The sequence below is a fragment of the Mus caroli genome, chromosome 2 (assembly GCF_900094665.2).
Source record: "Mus caroli chromosome 2, CAROLI_EIJ_v1.1, whole genome shotgun sequence".
Classification (NCBI taxonomy): domain Eukaryota; kingdom Metazoa; phylum Chordata; class Mammalia; order Rodentia; family Muridae; genus Mus; species Mus caroli.
In genome coordinates, this window is record NC_034571.1 from 111,389,108 (window position 1) to 111,409,198 (window position 20,091).

Genomic DNA, 20,091 nt, shown 5'->3' on the forward strand with positions numbered 1-20,091 from the left:
CAGTCAGCCTCTGTGATGATGTCATTGGGAGCCATGCAGACAGTCAGCCTCTGTGATGATGTCATTGGGAGCCATGCAGACAGTCAGCCTCTGTGTTGATGTCATTGTCAGGGCTGAGGATGCAACTGTGCCTAACACGATAGTGAGTACTGGTGCATGTGATGGTGATAACTGATGCATGATGATAAAAGAAGAATGATTTCAACCAGGGACAAGCTTGAGGGAGGACCCCTCTGTCTCTAAAGCTGCCATGTGTCCAGGGCCTCACCATACTGAGAATTCTCCAGATCACCTATGCAGAGGCAGAATCAAAACACAACCTCTTCCGGCTCCCAGAAGCCCCCCCTCCCTCCTCTGTGTACCCTCAACCCCCGAATATATCTGGTCTCACTGCATTGAAACTGGTCTTTTCATAAGACAACGTCCTAGACAACTAGATTAGGGCCTCCTTTGAGATCCTACCTCAAAGAAAAAGGAGGAAGAGAAAAAGGAGGAGAAGGAGGAAGAGAAAAGAAGAGACAAAAGAAGAAAAAAGAAAAAGAAAAGAAAGAAGGGTGCCAACAAAAACATCATTCTCAAAAACAGGAATGATGATGTACACCTATAACCCCAGCCCCTAAGAGGGACACAGAGGTAGGACAATCAAGGAAAGTTCAAGGCCAGCCTGGGGTACAGAGTAAGCTCCATCCCAGGAAAGTCTCCACTATAAATAACCAAAAAAGATGAAGAAGAGGAGGAAGATATTTTTGTCATCACAATTGATGGTGTTTCCACCTCTTGTTTATGCTTATCTATTTCACAATAACATAAGGAACACCCAGGAAGGATCACCTAGTGCTAGAACTAACACATGGTCCCCTTCACCTGCTCAGGCTCCTCCATCCCCCTCCTCTCTGCTCCTCCATCCCTCTGCCCTCTGCTCCTCCATGTCACTTCCCTCTGCTCCTCTATCCCGTTGACCTCTGCTCCTGCATCCCACTCCCATCTGCTGCCCTATAGCAAATTTTCTTTCCCTTTTCTTTCTTTTTTCTTTATGTGTTTTTAAGTGTGTGGGTGAGTGTGTTTTGAATCTCCTCCCAGTCCTGTCTCAAATTTATGATCTTCTGGCCTCAGACTCCCAAGTGCTAGTATACAGCTATGTGCCACACCTGTTTAACACCTGTAACATGTCTAACGCTCACATAGTTTTTTGTTTGTTTGGTTTTGTTTTTTGTTTTTAAAAAGTGTCTTGCCAGCATGGTATCTTACTCCTATAATACTGGCACTTGAGAGGTAGGAGGTCAAGTTCAATACCAGCCTGAGCTAAGACCTGTCTCAAAATAACAACAAATGTTCCTTAAATGGGGTAAGCCCAAGAATAGGTGTGAAGTCTATGAAGTATTTCATCCTATGATGGTTTCAATATGTTGTGTCTGGCTGGAGAGATGGCTCAGAGGTTAAAAACATATGCTGCTCTCGCAAAGGACCTGAGTTCAGTTTCTAGCACACATGCCAGTCTCAAAACCACCTGTGACTCCAGCTCCAGGAGATCCAGTGCCCTCTTCTGGACTCATGGGCACCTGTACTCATGTGCACACACTCCCTTCCAGAAACAAATAAAAAAAATAATAAATCTTTAGTTAAAAAAAAAATGTATCTTTGAAGTGGAACTTCCTGGTTTCTTTAACAACCTAGTTGTGTCATGTGATGTTTTTCTGGAAGCTGTCTTGCAAGAGTACATGTGATATTTAGGGAAAAAAATCTAAGTAGAACCCACAAACAGTGAGAGGAGGCTCTTGCATTGCTACACCATGCTATGCTTCGCTGGGCTTTGCTGATCTTCACTTTGTAGAGAGAAATGCACCAAGACGTTCTCATGGTATTCCAGCTGCTTCTGGCTGCTTCTGCTGACTTCTGCTGATTTGGTGGAGCCTTGCTGTTTCTTCTGGATCAGGCTGCTACTACTGATTCATGATTGGTGTTTGCGATTGGACTAGATTACTGGTATCCTGACAGTAAAGAGTGGAATTGCCCCAAAAGACTACTTCTAAGCAGGTCCTTAACACCCTTTCCCACTAACCTTCATGCCCCTACCACTGGACGGTGAGCTGGAAGGGAAGGGAGGCTGAAGTGTTTAAGAACCCTAAATAAAATAGGGTTTGGGGAAAAATAATCTACATTTATATGTCTTTCCCAAATGCATGTTGAAACTTGGTGCCATTGTGGCAAGATTGGTAAGCAGAGCCTGAATGCCAAGAACACTGTTCTTGTTGAAAGGGGATTAAGAGCCAGGCGTGGTGGCACATGCCTTTAATCCCAGCATTCGGGAGGTAGAGGCAGGTGGATTTCTGAGTTCGAGGCCTGCCTGGTCTGCAAAGTGAGTTCCAGGACAGCCAGGGCTACACAGAGAAACCCTGTCTCAACCCCCCCCCAAAAGGGGGGGTTAAGGGATTAGATTATTCTGAAGCAATATGAGTAGCCATGGTGGGGAATTTGGACTCAGGTGACCTTGAATAATATGCCTTACTTTGCAAGAGGTTACATGAACTTTAATTATAATACAGAAACAGTACAGTCATAAATTAGTGAGTCAGAAAGGCATCAGGTAGATTGGTGTGGTGGTTTGAATAGAAATTACCCTTATCTTAGCCACTGTGATAGTTGCAAGATGGAATCTCAAGGCCATTTTGATTTGCGTTTCCCTGATGACTAAGGACATTGAACATTTCTTTAAGTGCTTCTCAGCCATTCCAGATTCTTCTGTTGGGAATTCTCTGTTTAGCTCTGTACCACTTTTTAAAATTGGATTATTTGTATTGTTGGTGTCCAACTTCATATGCAAAAACAAAAAACCCTGGATATTTCTTGAATTCTTTATCTATTTTGGATATTAACCTTCTGTAGGATGTAGGGTTACTGAAGATCTTTTCCCAATCTGTGGGTTGTCATTTTGTCCTAGTGACCATGCCCTTTGCCTTACAAAAGTTTTTCAGTTTCATGAGGTCCCATGTATCAATTGTTGATCTTAGAGCCTGAGCCATTGGTGTTCTATTCAGGAAGTTGTCTCCTAAACCAATGGGTTCAAGCCTATTCCCCACTTTCTTTTCTATTAGATTTAGGATTTTATGTTGAAGTTTTTGATCCACTTAGACTTGAGTTTTGTGCAGGGTGATAAATATGGGTCTATTTGCATTTTTCTACATGCAGACTGTTGTGTGTAGTTTTAAAAAATATACTACTGCCTTTTGCCCAGGACCATGACCTGAGCTCTGGCCCCTTCCGACTCCCTTTTGTTCCACCCAGCTTAGTTCCAGGAACAGTCACCACCAGCCCTAACCTGACTGACTTCCTTTTCTACCTGCCTTTGCTCCAGGAGGAATGGTGTTACCAGCCTCCCCTCAAGACCCTTGAATCCTAGAATAAAAGACACATAGACAGCTTTATTACTTTAGAACTTGTCTGCTAGGCACAATTGCTGGGCGCAGATTATGGTTTTGCCTTCTTTGTCTAAATCAAGCGTCTATAAGTGTATGGGTTCATTCTAGGGTCTTCAATTCAATTCCTTTGATCAACCTGTCTGTTCTTATATCAATACCATGCAGGGTTTGTTTGTCTGTTTGTTTTATTACTATTGCTCTGTAGTATAGCTTGAGGTCAAGAATGGTGATACTTCTAGAAGTTCTTTTACTGTTCAGGATTGTTTTAGTTACCCTGATTTTTTTTCCATATGAAATTGAGAATTGCTCTTTTAAGTTCTGTAATTGGAATTCTGATAGGAATTGCATCGAATCTGTATACTGCTATCAAGTGATGACACATGCTGGTGAGGCTATGGAGCAAGGGGAACACTCCTCCACTGCTGGTGAGAGTGCAAACTTGTACAACCACTTTGGAAATCAATTTGGTAGTTTCTCAGAAAACTGGTAATAGTTCTACCTCAGGACCCAGCTATATCACTCCTGGACATATACCCAAAAGATGCCCTAAAGGACTATGTTCATAGCAGCTTTATTTGTAATAGCCAGAAGCTGGAAACAACATAGATGTCCCTCAACTGAAGAATAGATAAAGAAATTGTCGTGTGGACTGGAGAGAAGGCTCAGTGGTTAAGAGCACTGATTGCTCTTCCAGAGGCCCTGAGTTCAATTCCTAGCAACCACATGGTGGCTCACAACCATCTATGATGGAAACTGATGCCCATTGCAGATCTGAAGACAGCAGCAGTGTACTCATATACATAAAATAAATTAATAAATCTTTTAAAAAATTGTGGTGCATCTATAAAATGGAAAACTCTTCAATCAGTAAAAACAAAGACATCTTGAATTCTGCAGGAAAATGGATGGAACTTGAGAATATCATCCTCTATCTGTCTCTCTGTCTGTCTCTCTGTGTCTCTGTCAGTGGTGCCTGATGCTATGCCCGAGCCACACTGCTTCCTTCCCACTTCCCCCGGCTTGTGTGTCCTGCCTCCCTCGGGTCTGTCAGTCTCTCTCTCTCCAAGCTCCCTTCCTTCCGACCTGGCCTGCCTGGCATTGCCCATGACCTGTGCAGCTCAGGTCTGTCTGTCTGTCTGTCTGTCTGTCTGTCTGTCTGTCTGTCTGTCTCCCTGTCCCCCTGTCTGTCTGTCAAAAAAAAAAAAAAAAAAAAGAATTTCATCCTGAGTGAAATAACCCAGAGCCAGAAAGACACATATAGCATGTACTCACTTACAAGTGAACGTTATCCATGAAGTGCAGGACAATCATGCTACAATCTACACACTGGGTGATAAGGAGATCCCAAGGGAGGATGTGCAAATCTCACTCAGAAGAAGAAACTAAATAGTCATCAAAAGTGTATGGAGAGAAGGAATTTGGTAGGGAAAGGGGGAAGGGGTTAACAGGAATGGCAATCAGGTGTGGGGTGGGGGAGAGGGCTGGGAGTGAGAATAGAAGTTGGCAGCGGGGCATTTCTGGTGACTAGGCCTGAGACAGGGGAGGATACAGGGAGTCTATAGGGGTGACCCTAGCTGAGATTCCTACCAGAGGAGGATATAGAGACTGAAGCGGCCACCTCCCATAGCCAGGTAGGACACTATTAATGATATACTGCTATGCTTGCAGACAGGAACCTAGCATAACTGTCTCCTGAGAGAGGCTTCATCCAGCAGTAGATGGAGGCAGATGCAGAGACCCATAGCCAAACATCAGGCAGAGCCCAGGGAGTCTTGTGGAGGAGTGGGGGATAGAAGTGAGCAAGTCAGAGCTCAAGGACACTACAAGAAGACCCACAGAGACAACTAACATAGGACCATGGGGGACTTCCAGAGCCTGGGCCACCAACTAGGGAGCATGCAGGAGCTGGACCTAGACCCCCTACACATCTGTAGCAAATGTGCAGCTTGGTCTTCCTGTGGGTCCCCTAACAAATGGAGTGGGGGCTGTCTTGGTCTCTGTTCCTGGCCATTGGATCTCCTTCCCCTGACCTGGACAGCCTGGTTGGGCCTCAGTAGGAGATGAAGTACCTAGTCCTGTTGGGAGTAGATGTCCAAGATGGAGTGGTACCCAAGGGTGACTCCTCTTCTGAGGAGAAGGGGAGGAGGTAATGGGGGAGGGATTCGTAAGGGTGGGACTGTAAAGAAAGGAGGGAGGCGGCTGTCATCGGAATGTAAAGTGAACTAAAAAATAAAAAAGAAAAGAAAAAGAAAAAAAAAAGAAATAGTATGGAAAAATACCAGAAAGTATAATAGTCATAGTATTTGGGGGAAAAAAGTCAGTACACTTGAGGGGGGATAAAAGAAAGAAAGGAAGGAAGGAAGACAATCACACCTATAGGCTCATATATCTGAATGCTTGATCACCAGAGAGTGGCACTACTTGAGAAGGATTAGAAGGTGTGGCCTTTGTTAGAGGAAGTGTGCCACTTGGGTTTTGAGGTTTCAAAAGCTCAATCTGGCTCAGTATGTTTCTCTCTTCCTTGCTGCCTGTGGATCTGGATGTAGAAATTCAGCCACTTCTCCAGCACCATGTCTGCCTATGTGCCACGGCGCTCCCTGTCATGATGACAATGGACTAAACCTCTGAAACTGTAAGCAAGGCCCTATTAAATGCTTTCTTTTATAAGAGTTTTGTGGCCATGGTGTCTCTTCACGGCAACAGAATGTGACTAAGACACTCAGTTACATCAGGAAGATGGTATAGAGTTTATATTTTATACTATAGCACTGTTAGTTTTAGGGCTGGTGGGCACTAGTGGTCTGCTAGGTAGGTACATTCCAAAAGTTTTATGTAATAGCCATAAAGATGATAGCTCAGATAGAAGAGGTTAGGAGTAAATAGCTATTGAGGGGACTAAAGACACCACAACATAATTTGGCTCTTGAGTGACAACATTCTACCTCTACAAAGTCATTAAATTCTAATCAGCCAGACTGCAAAATCTTTAGTTCAGAGGTGGCTTCTTCAGTGTGAGTTAGTTCACAGGCCTGTATGAGGTAGTTGGGTCATTTAAGGAATTAATGCCTTCCATGAGGGACCGAGTTAATTCTTGAGGTAGTGAACACTCTTGGTTTGAGGAGACTGGATGCTGTAAGCGTAAGCTGCTTAGAAAGTGAGGCCAACCTTGCATTTTCCCTCTTGCGTGCATGCCCTCCTGCCTTTCTGTTTTCAACCATTAACTGTATGAGGCCTTCAACCCTATGCTGCTTCTAGAAAAGGGAGCTAAACTAGACTTCTTTCCCTTACAGTTTGCCTGATCTCTGATATTCCATTATCTTATGACAAACTGACCAAGACAGACTTACAGCCTCAGTTTATATTCTCAGCAGGACCAAGAGCTTGTACCTCCAAGTGCTAAGGAGCTGATTTGCTGATGCTCCAAGGTAACCCAAGCCTTAGACCACATGTTCAAATCATGGCTGGAGTTCCCATCCTGCTGTGAAACAAGACTGCTCTCAGATATATTTTACATTATTTACATTTTTTTTATCTCACCGTGGGCTCTCCCAACCTCAACAGGATCCAACTGGTTGGGAGGAGAAGCTGGATACTGGGTGTGGGGTTCCATGGCCCTCCCACCTCTCCTGAACTAATAAAGATGGCAGCAGTTTGACAAGGACCATACCCTACAACTGTGGTCCTAACAGATTTGAAACCATTGGAAACTGAGTGGGAATGAGAGCAAGGACTTGATGAAGCCTGTCTAGGTACAACCCATAGTTCTCAGCCTTCCTGCAAAATGAGTCTAATCTTTTTGACTGATGACATTTTGGGGAGGTGATCACTGGTACTGGTGTCTGTTTGGCATATCTGGGCTTTAAGTAGACCAGGGGAAACTTCAGAATCAACCCTCTCCTGGTGCTTGGAAGGAGGAGAAACAAGCCAAGGCTTGTGAGACCTTCGATCCAAGGCCTTCCAGTTTTCTTTCATTCAGAGTGCTCAGTGTCAGCTGTCATACATTGGGGTATTCTTTTCTGCCTCCCCACAGAAGGACTGCCTTGATATCGTGTTTCTCTTTATTAGTTAATTGTGGTGGTTTGAATAAGAATGCTTGGGCCCCAGTTAGTAGCACTCTTTGAGAAGGATCAGGAGGTGTGGCCTTATTAGAGCAGGTGTGGCCTAATTAAAGGAGGTATGTTCCTGGGGGTGGGCTTTGAGGCTTTTGAAAGCTAATGCTCTCTCACAGCCTCTGACTCTCTCACAGCCTTTTGCCTGCAAAAGTAAAAGATGTAAGTTCTCAGCCACATGTTTGCCTGCCTGTTACCATGCTTCACACCCCTCACCCCACCCCCATGACCATGGGGGGACTCTAGCCCTCTGAAGCTATAAGCAAGCCCACAATTAAATGCTTTCTTTTATAAGAGTTGTCCTGGTCATGGTGTCTCTTCACAGCAATTAAACAGTAACTAAGACATTAATTAAGTAATTTGAGACAAGGCCTGACAATGCAGTCAAGGACAGCCTCAAACTCACAAACCTCTTGTCTCCACACTGTGAACAGTGACCTGTTATTGATAAGATGTTCATCAATGTCTCTGGCTCTAATCACTAAAAGCCAGTCTCAAAACTACAATCTCAATGTACTGTGCAGACAAAATATCTCCCAACTATAAATGTCTCTAAAAGAAAGTAACATGCACAATTGTACTAAAGAATCTTGCTCAGCAAAGTGTGGTCTTCAGCCTAGCAGCTTCCATTATACCCCAAAGCTAGTCAGAAATCCTGGACCACTCACCATACCTCAGACATACACAACCAAGACTTCAAATTTTAAAACTTTCTCCAGATGAGTCATCTACACAATATAGTTTGGGAAGCAATAAAACAATAACTAAGTAAGCTGTAGTGTTTATTCAAATTACTCTTCCTTGAAAAAAAGTGGGCTCCCCTGTGGGGCTGTGGGTATAGGGGGATAGGGAGGAGGGAGAGAGCCTGCGTCCTGCCAGACTTCCTGTGCTCTGGGCGGTGGACATGGGACAACTGCCAGACACTTTCCATGCGGCCCCGGGTGGGCATCTGGCTGTGTGAAGCCACTGACCCCACACGGCAGGTGGTAGACAAGAGAGAACCCCCAGAACCAGGTTCTCAGTGTCTGGCATCCCACACTGGATACGGCAAAGGAGCTGAGAACAGAATAGGGGCCCGGGGATATGGGAAGAGGGAGAGAGGTTCCCAGGAAGGCGAGAGTCTTTAGTCTGGTCTGTGGCAGGAACATAGGAAGGGCTTCTGATGGGAGGTTAGAAGGAGCTCGTTAGAAGAAAGCCTATCCCATCGGTCAAGCACAGTGGGCCTTGATGAACAGAAACAGTCTATGGTTTTAGAGCTTTATTTTAGAAAGGCAGGGGGAAAGAGAAAAGGTAGAAAGAGAGAGAGAGACCGGCCATGGCCAAGAGGAGAGAAGGGGGAAGGGAAAGAGAGAAAGAGAGTTAGAGAGTAAGAAAGGTGAAGGCTTAGTGAGAGGTAAAAGCTAAGAAAGTAAGACAGAGAGAGAGTAAGAGGAGAGAGGGAGGTGGGGCCAAATAGCCCCTCTTATAGTGGGCTTGTTATCTTGCTGTTGCTAGGTAACTGGGAGGAGTCTAGCCTGAAGGACAGAAGCTTGGGACATTGTCTATGTGACTGTGAGCCTCTTCTGGGGGGGGGGAGGGGCTGTGGGGCGGTAACTTCAACAGGAGCCAGGGGTCCAGAGACATGAGGGGACACCTTCTGTCATCCTATGTAGGTGAAAATTACTACCACTGGGTTTCACCGGGGTTCACGACCTCAGCTCAACTGGAGACAAGCCCGTCTGTACATAGCCCATTGCCTCACATCCCCCATATAGTGTTTCTTAGTGTGTGAATGTAGCAGGGGGATGCTGACATTTTTTAATGGTTAGCTTTTTTTTTTTTTAATGATTTTATTCTTATAATTTTTATGTCCATTGGTGTTTTGCTTACATGTATGTGTGTGATGGTGTCAGATGCCCTGGAACTGGAATTAGACAGTTGTAAGCCACCACGTGGGTGATGGAAATCAAACCCGGGTCCTCTGGAAGAGCAGCCAGTGCTCTTAATCACTAAGCCTTCTTTTTGACCCTGATGTTGACATTTTGTATAGTACATTCTGGTATTGTATGAAATTATCTTCCACTTTGCAATACATCCTGTCAAAGCCCAGTGTGCTTTTTGTATTCCATAACAAGTAGAAATACCCTCTAACACTCTGAGACACATAGCTAGGTTGGGGTTCTTTGGCATATGACATTGGAGAGAAGTGTTCTTTGCAGTCAGAAGAATCCTACCCCCCCGCCCCCCCCCGCCATAAGACCACGGGTACATGCAATTTGCCTGACTCTCCAGCACTGCATGTCTACGGATGGACCCAGGCAGCAAGCAGTAGTTCAAACATCATGGTGTTCTTTAATGCATCTTTTCCATTCCCCCTGGGCAGGGGCAGGAGATAGAGCAGGATGGCAGGCATGAGCCTGGCCTTCCTCAGCCGGTGTCCATTCTGTGAGCAGCAGAGCAGTGGAATAAGAGGGACCAAGGAGCCCTCCAACCAGTAAGACCAGCTGGGCCAGTTCTCCTTGGCCGTGGCACTCTCAGTAAAACAAACAAATGAGAACAACTTGACATCAGAGAGTTATGTCTGGGGAGGAAGGGAATACATCCCGGGGGAGGAGGAATACTACGTGAGGAAGGGACTACGTCCTGGGGAGGAGGGACAGTGCCTGTACTCTGCTCTGCTTGCTTCTGACCTATGGCAAGACTAAGAGATTATCAAGCCGTTTCGTCAGGTGGGAACCATATATGGCTCCATAGTAGAGCCACTGGAGAGCTCAGAGGAAGCACCCAGACAGAAAGAAGTTAGACACGTACTCCCCAACCCCCAGACCTGAGCAAAAGAGGCTGGGTTTACCCTCCAACCTAAAAAAGGGACCAGGTCTACCAGGTTGGGTTTGGTCTCTGACCTTGCACTCACCAGCCTGTGGGCCAGAGTAGCTCCCGCCAGGACCCTACACCTTTCCTATGCTCCTACCATTATGACTGCCAACAGTTCTCAGATGTCCAGTCAATACCCTCTTGGTCCCTCATCCTGAGCGTCCCTGACTCTAGCCATGTTGCCAGTTGTTTGTCTTGATCACAGGACTTCTGCTGTCTACATATTTATGTCTCCAGTGTCTGGCATAGCAGCAGACACAAAATGGTCAAGAAATGTTTGTTGAGTGAACATATGACATTTTCATGAGCTAATAAGGCCACATGCTGGTTATTTACTAAGTTCCTGCCTCAGGGCAGGTGCTGAGCATTTGCTGTACAGCCAAACCTGGCATGCCCTGTCCCATGGCTCCTACCTGGCATGCCCGGTCCCATGGCTCCTACCTGGTATGCCCAGTCCCATGGCTCCTACACTCCAGCCAGGAGGCAACACTGATCCAGAGCAATCCAGTGTTAGGAGGTCTTCTGATCCATTTCTTTGTTCATAGCTGCAGAGGAAACTCTGGCCCACAGGCTTGTCATCCTAGAGGAGTTTTCCTCATGATAGCAGTCATAAGCAATTATGTCCAGCATGGGAGCTACATAAATCTTACCATTGGCAGGAGCTAGCCTGTAGATGCACAGCTCCCTGGCTGAAAACTGTAGCATGAAATATTAAAAAAGCAATCCATGCTACCACCGGCAGTGTACCGATGGCAGGACAGCCAGGCACCAGTGGGCAGGCCGGCCTGTTCTCATCTCAGCAGACTCTCTGACCTGGAGCTCCGAAAGCACTCCACCTGGCTCATGGGTCGTTGCCACGTCAGTCCCACACTTCCAAATTCCCATGGCTTTTTGGGATGCACTTCTTGCAAACTCACTCTTTGCCACCGTACTCTTCTGGAATCCAGTCGAGTTGCTGGGTGAAGAACTGCGTGAAGAAAAACACCCACACAAACTTAGTTTAGAATCAGCAGATGACACAGTCTCCAGGCATAGCAACTAGCATCCTAATTTGTTAGCCATTCTAAGTTAGATCCTCTGGTAGCAGATCCAAACGGGTCTGCCACCTGAACCAGGGCCTCTGCTACCTCCATTTTGGCCTCCACAAGGTCTCCCATCCAAAAGCCAAGTCAGTTTCTCCTGCCTCCTCTCTTCCTCTTTCTGAAGGAAGTCCTGCTTACTCTTCGCTCAGTGACTGGTTCCTTGAAATCTTTATTCATTAGGGGAAGGTCGCATGAAGTCACCTGAGTACCTGATTCACTCCTCAATCCAGGCTGCTACTCTTGAGGAAGCAGAATTAGCATCAAACAGCGCCAGGGCTACAACAGAAACCAGGGACAAGAGTTACCAAACATTCCCACCTCTCTCTTAGAAAGCCCACTGACTTCCTCAATTCCTTCCCAGCAGTGGAAAGGTGGCTACAATTTTCCAAGTAGATTAGGAAAACAGCACCTTTCTGCTGGTTTGCAGCCATTTCAGGCTGTAGTGGTTTGAATGAGAATATCTGCCATAGGCTCAGATATGTGAATATTAGTCTTCAGTTGGCTGTGCCACTTGTAGAGGTTATGGAACCTTTAAGGAATGGAGCCTTGCTGGAGAAAGTATGTCCCTAGGGGAAAGCTTTGGGAGTCTATAGCTTCACTCCACTTCCAGTTTTCTCTTTCCCCCGCTCCATCTCTAGCCCTCTCTCTCCTCCTATCCTTATCCTCTGCTCCATCCTGTGTGTAGATGGAGATATGATGTCTCAACTGCCTGCTCAAGCTGCCTCATACCAAGCCAGCCCACTGTTATTTCACTCTCTCTGGAATCATAAGCCAAAATAAACTTTTTCTTCCATAAGATGCCTGTGGTCATGATATGTAGTTAATTAGTTAAATGGCTGAATTAGTTAAATGGTGAATTAGTTAAATGGCTTTGGCTTCCGGCACGTGTGCTGCACCCACCCAAGAGCTCTGGATTCACAAATGAAAGACACACCAGCTAGTTTTGATATGCCTTGACGAGCTCAATGGTTGGGCACTTCTAAACTTCCCTGCAGCTGGCTAACACTCTCCTCTGGTATTCCTGGCTTAACACATTCTAAATCTCTATTTTACATTTGCTGCCCTGTTACCTTCTAGGCAGCCCCTCCCATAGGGCAACCTTCCCTTTCCATCTACAGGGCTGGATGATTTCTCTCCTGCAGCTCTTAAATCTGATCCCTCTGCCTCCAGGTTATGGTGATTCTCCTGTTCCTCTCCCACTCTCCTTGGTCCCTTGTCCCCTAATCTAAAAGTCCCACCTCCATCTCCCTGCCCAACCATTGGCTGTATGGCAGTTCTTTATTACAAATTAAAGGTAGTTGGGGGCAGGGACCTTCAGCATCTGGAAGCCTGGCTTTTGGGAGCTGCATTAAGACAAAGCATTAGAACCGATCCCCAACAATGGTATCTTATCAGAGGTGCAGGGGTCAACGCCAAATGCTGAACAGAAGCCAGAAGCAGGACCTACCTGGTTCAGGGAGGCCTGGGCCCCTCCCTGTGTCTTTGGATAGCAGGGGAAGATAATTTTGTAATGTACCTGCCTCTGGATTCTTTTCTTTCTGCTTTGGCTTAGAGAATGTGCCAAAAGGGACGTAGCAGAATGTCCCAGAAGCAACATATCCTGAAGATCCCACAGAGAAGGGAAACTGTTGTGGTTCTGCATTGGTGCTGAGACTGGGTCATCATCTGTGGATGGTCAAAGGCACAGTGGGCCAGGGTCTCCTGAACAGCCCTTCCAGCGCTCTTGATACAGCATCTCCAATGGTCCTCAGTCTCTTAAGGTTATATCAATAGAAGTTCAATGTTGGCCAATTCTAGCCTACCCTCCAATCTAAGTGAAAGAGAGAGAAGCAAAGGGAGGGATGAGACAGAGACAAGAGACTTTAGGGAAAATGGTATAAGTGGGAACGAGGCCAAATTAGCAAATCTCCTCATTTAATCCTTCTCTGATTCAGTTTACTGCCTACATTCAGTCAAACTGTATTGTTTCTAATGGTATGGGAATCTCTGACTTCTGCCCTTTCCTCAGAAGAACATTGAGGAGCTCAGACTGACAAGAGTGTCTTTCCCAACCCCTATGCCCATGGCCTCTCAGAATGTCAAAGTGAAGCTTCATATAGTGTGTACGAAGGAGGCAATGTCTTGAGAGAGCTGAGCCAAGGAAGCCTGCCCAGCCAAGAGGCAGTGAGAGCCAGCTGCAGCCACTCTACTAGACACTCCACCATCCTGTCAACCACCCATGTTTGCTGGTTCATCTTGGAACCATCCAGGCCAGGTAGTGTACTATCATCAGCTCCTGGAATAGATCCAGTGGTACAGTGGGGTCCTTGAGCACGGGGTCATTGGACCAACTCCATTGCTCTTCCTTGGGACCTCCAGAGGTCTGGCACACAGTGCTTCAGGTAAATTAGGACAGCAAGGCTTCTTTTTTGTTGGTGGATCTGTAGTGTTGGGGATGGAACCCAGGACTTTTCATGTGCTGGGTAAGCATTCTACTCCTACGCTACACCCACAGCCGCTGGTATTTTGTGACGGGATCTCTCTTGTTATGTAACCTTACAGTGGCCTGAAGCTGACAACTTCCCCCTGCCCTCCTGCATCCCTCTTGCCTTGGTACTGGAACCCTGACTAGGGGTGTTAATGAGGAGAAGAATAGACCCAACAGAAATGACAGCCATGTACTCAGAGAAGCTGGGAGATTGAGGAAAGACTAAGACTCTCCAAGAGCAGCCAAGAGCACAGAAGTGGCTGGGCTGATGAGAGGGAGAAGCATCCTCAGCTGTGTACTTCCTGCCAATCCCTGAACTTACCTAACCCTGCATCTTGTCTTGTTTTTTCTCAATTTTGATGGAGAGGGGCTACTTTGTTCCACAAAGGGTCACCTGTAGCCCAGGCTAGCTTGGAACCCACTGTGTATTTGAGGATGACCTTGCATATCTGGTCCTCCTGCTTCCACCTCCCAAGTGTATTGGTTAGGATTTTACTGCTGTGAACAGACACCACGACCAAGGCAACTCTTAGAAGGACAACATTTAATTAGGGCTGGCTTACAGATTCAGAGGTTCAGTCCATTATCATCAAGGTGAGAACATGGCAGCATCCAGGCAGGCATGCCGCAGGAGAAGCTGAGAGTTCTACTTCTGAAGGCTGCTAGCAGAATACTGGCTTCTAGGCAGCTAGGATGAGGGTCTTAAAGCCCACATCCACAGAGACACATCCACTCCAACAAGGCCACACCTACTCCAACAGGGTCACTCCTACTAGTAGTGCCACTCCCTGGGCCAACCATGTACAAACCATCACACCAAATGCCATTTTCTCTTTACAGCCCTCCCCTATGGCTTTGCATGTTCTCAGCCTATGGTCTCTTCTGACTTTTTGGTCCTCTTTTGCCACATGTTGGAGAGTTAATTACTGGTACCTCCCTGTTCTGCAGAGGCATTTACTGCATATATCAGTGGAAATTTGGAGTCAAGCTATTTCCACTGTTGAGATCGTGAAAGTAGGATACTTCTGCAGAAAAGAGAAGTATGGTCTAGAAGGAGTTTCCACTGTACCGAAGAGAAAACCCCAGGTTTTTGTGGAGAGTTCCCTAGTACCCTGTCAGCAACAGCTATGATGGAGACACTACTGGGCAGCAGCCAGCAGCCCTCAGTCCTGGGCCAATGTGCTTTTCCATCCACCACTTCCTTTCTTCTTGGCAACAAGTAGGTTGAGTCATTAGACCTCCATCTCATTGGTTCTCCCACTTCAAGACACCTAATAACTGGAACCTTCAACAAGTCTCCGCTGTTCTGATTGGCTGATCTGTTGTCAGGGTAAAGGCCCCAGAGTATCACTGCTTTCCCAGATGTAGGATTCACTGATTTTGAACACTGTTTCAGTATCCATAACTTTGTTCCCCTGACCTCACTTCTACCTCTAGAGAGACTCTGTAGCAATGGCGTAGTTAAATCACTTTGGCTACCAGTGGGGTGTGCATGCACACCTGCCCAAGAGCTCTCTGAATTTACAAATGAAACACACACACACACACTAGCTAATTTTGATATGCCTTGACTAGTTCAATGGTTGGCCATTTCTAATTCTCTCCATGGCTAGCATACATTTCTTTTTGTATTTCTGGTCTAACTTCTTCAAAAATCTATATTTTATCTTTGCTACTTTGCTACTTTGCTACTTTCTGAGCAGTACACCCCCCCCCCATCTCCCACCTGCTATAGGGGCTTGGTTCTGGATGCTTTGATCTGTGTTTACTTATGCTGAAGGTCCTCCCCCAGTTGTTTTTTGATCTATCAATAAAGATGCCAGTGGCCAATGGCTGGATAGAAAGAGGAGGGACTTCCAAGGTTCCTGAAGGCTAGGGAGAGGAAGAGAATCAGAAGACTTGGGGAGAGTAGAAAGGGATGCAGTAGTGGAGGAGATAAAGCCAACCAGTCGTGTAAGTTTTTGGGTAAGTGGCCTCTGGTCACTTCCCTGACTGGGCCTTGAGTAGCAGGGGAGAATTTACGAGTGCCCAGTTATTGAATCAGCCAAGACATTTCAAGATTAACTGCTCTCTCTCTCTCTCTCTCTCTCTCTCTCTCTCTCTCTGTGTGTGTGTGTGTGTGTGTGTGTGTGTGTGTGTGTGTGTGTGATGTGTGTGTTTCTATCTGGGGATCTGAAATAGCTCCTGGACAGGTGTGCTCCTGCGACTCACTAGGAGCTCAAAGCAGTGTAGCAAAAACTCCACACTACAGGCCGCATTCCCTTTCCACCTCCATTGTAGGATGCTTTCTCTCCTGAAGCACTTAAATCTGATCCTTTGATCTCCCTCTGAGTCCTGGAGATTTGAGTCCTCTCCTCCCTCAGTTCCTTGCCCATGCAATCTAAAAGTTCCGCCTCTTTCACCTGGCCCAGCCACTCATTAGCCGTTGGCAACTTTATTTTCCAATCAGAGCCAGCTGGGACCAGACTTCCTTTAGCATCTGAACACGCAGAGTCCCATGTGATTCTGGAAGCTGAATTAAGACAAAGGATTAAAACCACCCAACCGCTCTCCTCTTGTGATTGTCCAATAAACAGTCAATCCAGGGATGCCCTGGATTGGACCCTGACCCTGGACCCTGAGTCCCCCCATCTTTGGACAATTTGTCATGCCAAAGAAAATTTTGTACAACCCACAAAAGCAAGGCAAAACCGGGCAATCTGCCACTGCAGAGTCACACTCTCACAACACGGAAGAGAACATATACAACCACTGAATCCATCCAAGAGCCACTCGTGCAGAAAGATATGGCTTTGACAAGAGTAAATAAAAGCAAGAAATCAAGAGGCCTGCTAGGACAGTCCTAGGCTGTCAACATTGCTATTATGCTTGAAATTCTACCAGTTTAAAAAAAAAATTGGGTTGCACTATGCAGCCTGGAACTGTCTGTGTAGACCAGGCTGATCTCAAACTTACAAGGCTCTACCTGCCTCTGCTTCCCAGATCGTTGGACTAAAGGCAAACACCATTATTCCTGGCCTGAATTTTCTTCTATCAAACCTCCCTGTTAAAGTAGAAAATGCTGTGGAGGGGGCAATATGTTAAGTAACACATTCCCAAATCCATCCTGGAAGAAGAAGCATGGAGAAGTTTCTTTATGATTAAAGTACTCTAGAGGTACTGTCTCAGTTAGGGTTTTGTTGCTATGAGGAGATGCATGACTAAGGTGTCTCTTATAAAGGCAGTCATTTAACGGGAGCTGGCTTACAGTTTCACAGGTTTAGTTCATTTTCATCATGGTGGAAAGCATGGCCGCACAAAGGCAGACTTGGTGCTGGAAGAGCCAAGTGTTCTAGATCTTGCCCCGAAGGCAGCAAAAGGAGACTGTCCTGCAAGCAGCCAGGAGGAGACCATCTTCCACACTGCATGGAGCCTGAGCATGGGAGACCTCAAGACCCACCTACACAGTGACACAGTTCCTCCAATAAGACCACACCTCCTAACAGTGCCACTCCCCATGGCCAAGCAGTCAAACACAAGAATCTGAAGATGCCAAACGTATTCGAACCACCACAAATACCAATGTAATTTTCAACCTGAGGTTGGTAGAATAATGACTCTTCAAATGGCTCCTGTGACTATGTCAGCTTATATTGCCAAAGGGAGCTGGCAGATATGATTAGGGTTTAGAATTGGGGTGTTGCAGGATATTTGATCACACTGTGAACCCTGAGATTATGTTATTTACTGAAAAGCCTTTTTCTAGTTGTGGTGTGGGTTAGCCCCTAGCACCTACACTTAACCCCTCTGGCTAGAATAAAGACATGCCCTTAGCATCCATCTTTAATCCCAAACAATGAAAGTAAAGCTAGTTTGTAGAAAGAAGGGTCCCTGGGCGAGCTGCGAGGCTGCCACACTGAAGAGGCAGCCAAGCGGCCACGAAGGGGCAAGAGCCTGGGGCCAGATCAGTCCAGACAGGGCAAAGGTTCCTGTGCCATTGAGGACCGGCGCTGTGTGGCAGTTAATGCTCCCCAGCCTCATGGGCCCCTGGAGCTCAGCCCTCAGCCTGACGTCCAGTCAGATTTGTAATCGAAGCCTCTTAAAATAGCAGATGGTTTGGACTTCGAGACGGGACACTCGGTGGCCTCAGCCACCTTCCCAATGCAGTACTCAGCATCTCTCAGGTGAGAATGGTTTTGGGGTGCTCAAAGGCCATCCATGTAAGATTGTTGAGATGTCTACTTCGAAGACTGGCAAGCATAGCCATGCCAAGGTCCAGCTGGTTGGCATTGATATTTTTACTGGGAAGAAATATGAAGATATCTACCTGTCGACTCATATTATGGATGTCCCCAACATAAAAAGGAAAGACTTCCAGCTGATTGGCATCCGGGATGGGTACCTATCCCTGCTCCAGAACAGCGAGGAGGTATGAGAGGACCTTCTTCTGCCTGAGGGAGACCTTGGCAAGGAGATTGAGCAGAAAAAGAATGACTGTGGAGAAGAGATCCAGATCACAGTGCTGTCTGCCATGACAGAGGAGGCAGCTGCAATCAAGGCCATGGCAAAATAACTGGCTTCCAGGGTGGCGGTGGTAGCAGCAGTGATCCATGAGCCTCCAGAGGCCCCTCCCCCAGCCAGATTCTGCTCTGGCTAGGCCCTTGGCTGGACTCCTAATCAATTTATTTGACATTTTATTTTGGTTTTCCTCACCCCTTCAAACTGTCAGGAAGACCCTGCCCTTCACCTAGCTCCCTTGGCCAGAACTGAGGGAGCCACAGCCTTAGTGAAACTCCCTGCCTCTTCTCTAGCAGCCCTGATGGGGGAGAGGGAGTTGGGTACTGTGTGGGGTTTAGGCTTCCCTCTCCTTTTTTTTTTTTTTTTTCTTTTTAATTCAATTTGGAATCAGAAAGCTGGATTCTGGCAAATGGTCTTGTGCCCTTTATCCCACTCCTCTCCAGTCTGGTCCTCTGTTCTCCATAGTCCTTCATCCCTAGCACCAAGGTACAGACTGGGGACCAGCACTCTTTCCTGCCTGTGTCTCTTCCCAAACCCCTTTAGGGGCAGTGAGAAGAGGGGGGAGGGGACAGGATCCCTCCTCAGGCATCTGGGAAGGCCTTGCCCCCACGGGCTTTACCCTTTCCTGTAGGCTCTCTCCCTGACACATTTGTTAAAAATCAAACCTGAATAAAACTACAAGTTTAATATGGAAAAAAAAAGAAAGAAAGAGAGAGAGAGAGAAAGGAAGGAAGGAAGAAAGAAGCATCTTTGATTGAAAGTGACGTCTAATTGAGTGGCAGACAAAGTGACGAATCAGAGGAAGATTTGGCAGAATAGAATATACCCAACTCTCATGAAGAGAGGAAAGGGAAGCCACTTAAGAGAGAGTAGCACAGAGAGGAAGGAGGAAAGAAGGAGGGAGTTTACCACGACAGTTATATGGAGTCAGGTTGCAGAAAGAGAACAAGCCAGAGGATGGGAAGGAACCAGAACATTAGTATACATTACCACAGGCAGTATGAAGCCAAGCAGAGCAATTCAGGGTTGAATCAGTCAGTTTGGAGAAGAGTTTTAAGCCAGAACAGTTGAGTTGACCAGCCAGTTTAGGAAGAGCTAGAAAAGATGAACTTATTCATCATTAACTGTCAGAGCTTGAAAACTTTCTAGGCCTAGATTAGAGTATATGGAGGTTAAAGCTTCCAGGACCCGGCCTAGCAGTAAGACTAGCAGATGGAGGCAGTAAGCCTCGGAGACAATTACTCCAGGCAAATAAAAGATACAATTACATTGAGGGGTGAAAAGTTTATGCTGAATTCTCCAGGTGGGCCCCATCTGTGGTAATGAGCCTTTAATTTCCTGACTATGATCAGAGAAAGGCAAGTAATGCTGGAAGCCTGGATGAAGGGATGTTAGATCCTGAGCTCTGAGGATAAAAAGGGAAGCATAAGCCAGGGGTGACAGTGAAGCCTCTAGAAAACTGTCGAAGGAGAAACACACTCTCCCACAGCAGCTCTAGAAAACAAGGTAGAATTCCCCAAGCCTCAGTCAACCCAGAGAACCTGTGCCAAACTTCTCATCCATAGACCAGAACACAATGAGTTTGCATCATTTTAAGCTATTGAGTTGTGACATTTCCTACTTGTGCATCAGGAATACTGATGCACACCCTTAAAGATTCAAGGTGC

At 46.4% G+C, this 20,091-nt stretch overlaps 1 pseudogene; it reads left to right on the plus strand.

Moving 5' to 3' along the window:
• LOC110306921 overlaps positions 1 to 18,479 on the plus strand; it is a 21,758-nt pseudogene extending 3,279 nt beyond the window's left edge.
• The last annotated feature ends 1,612 nt before the right edge of the window (positions 18,480 to 20,091 follow it).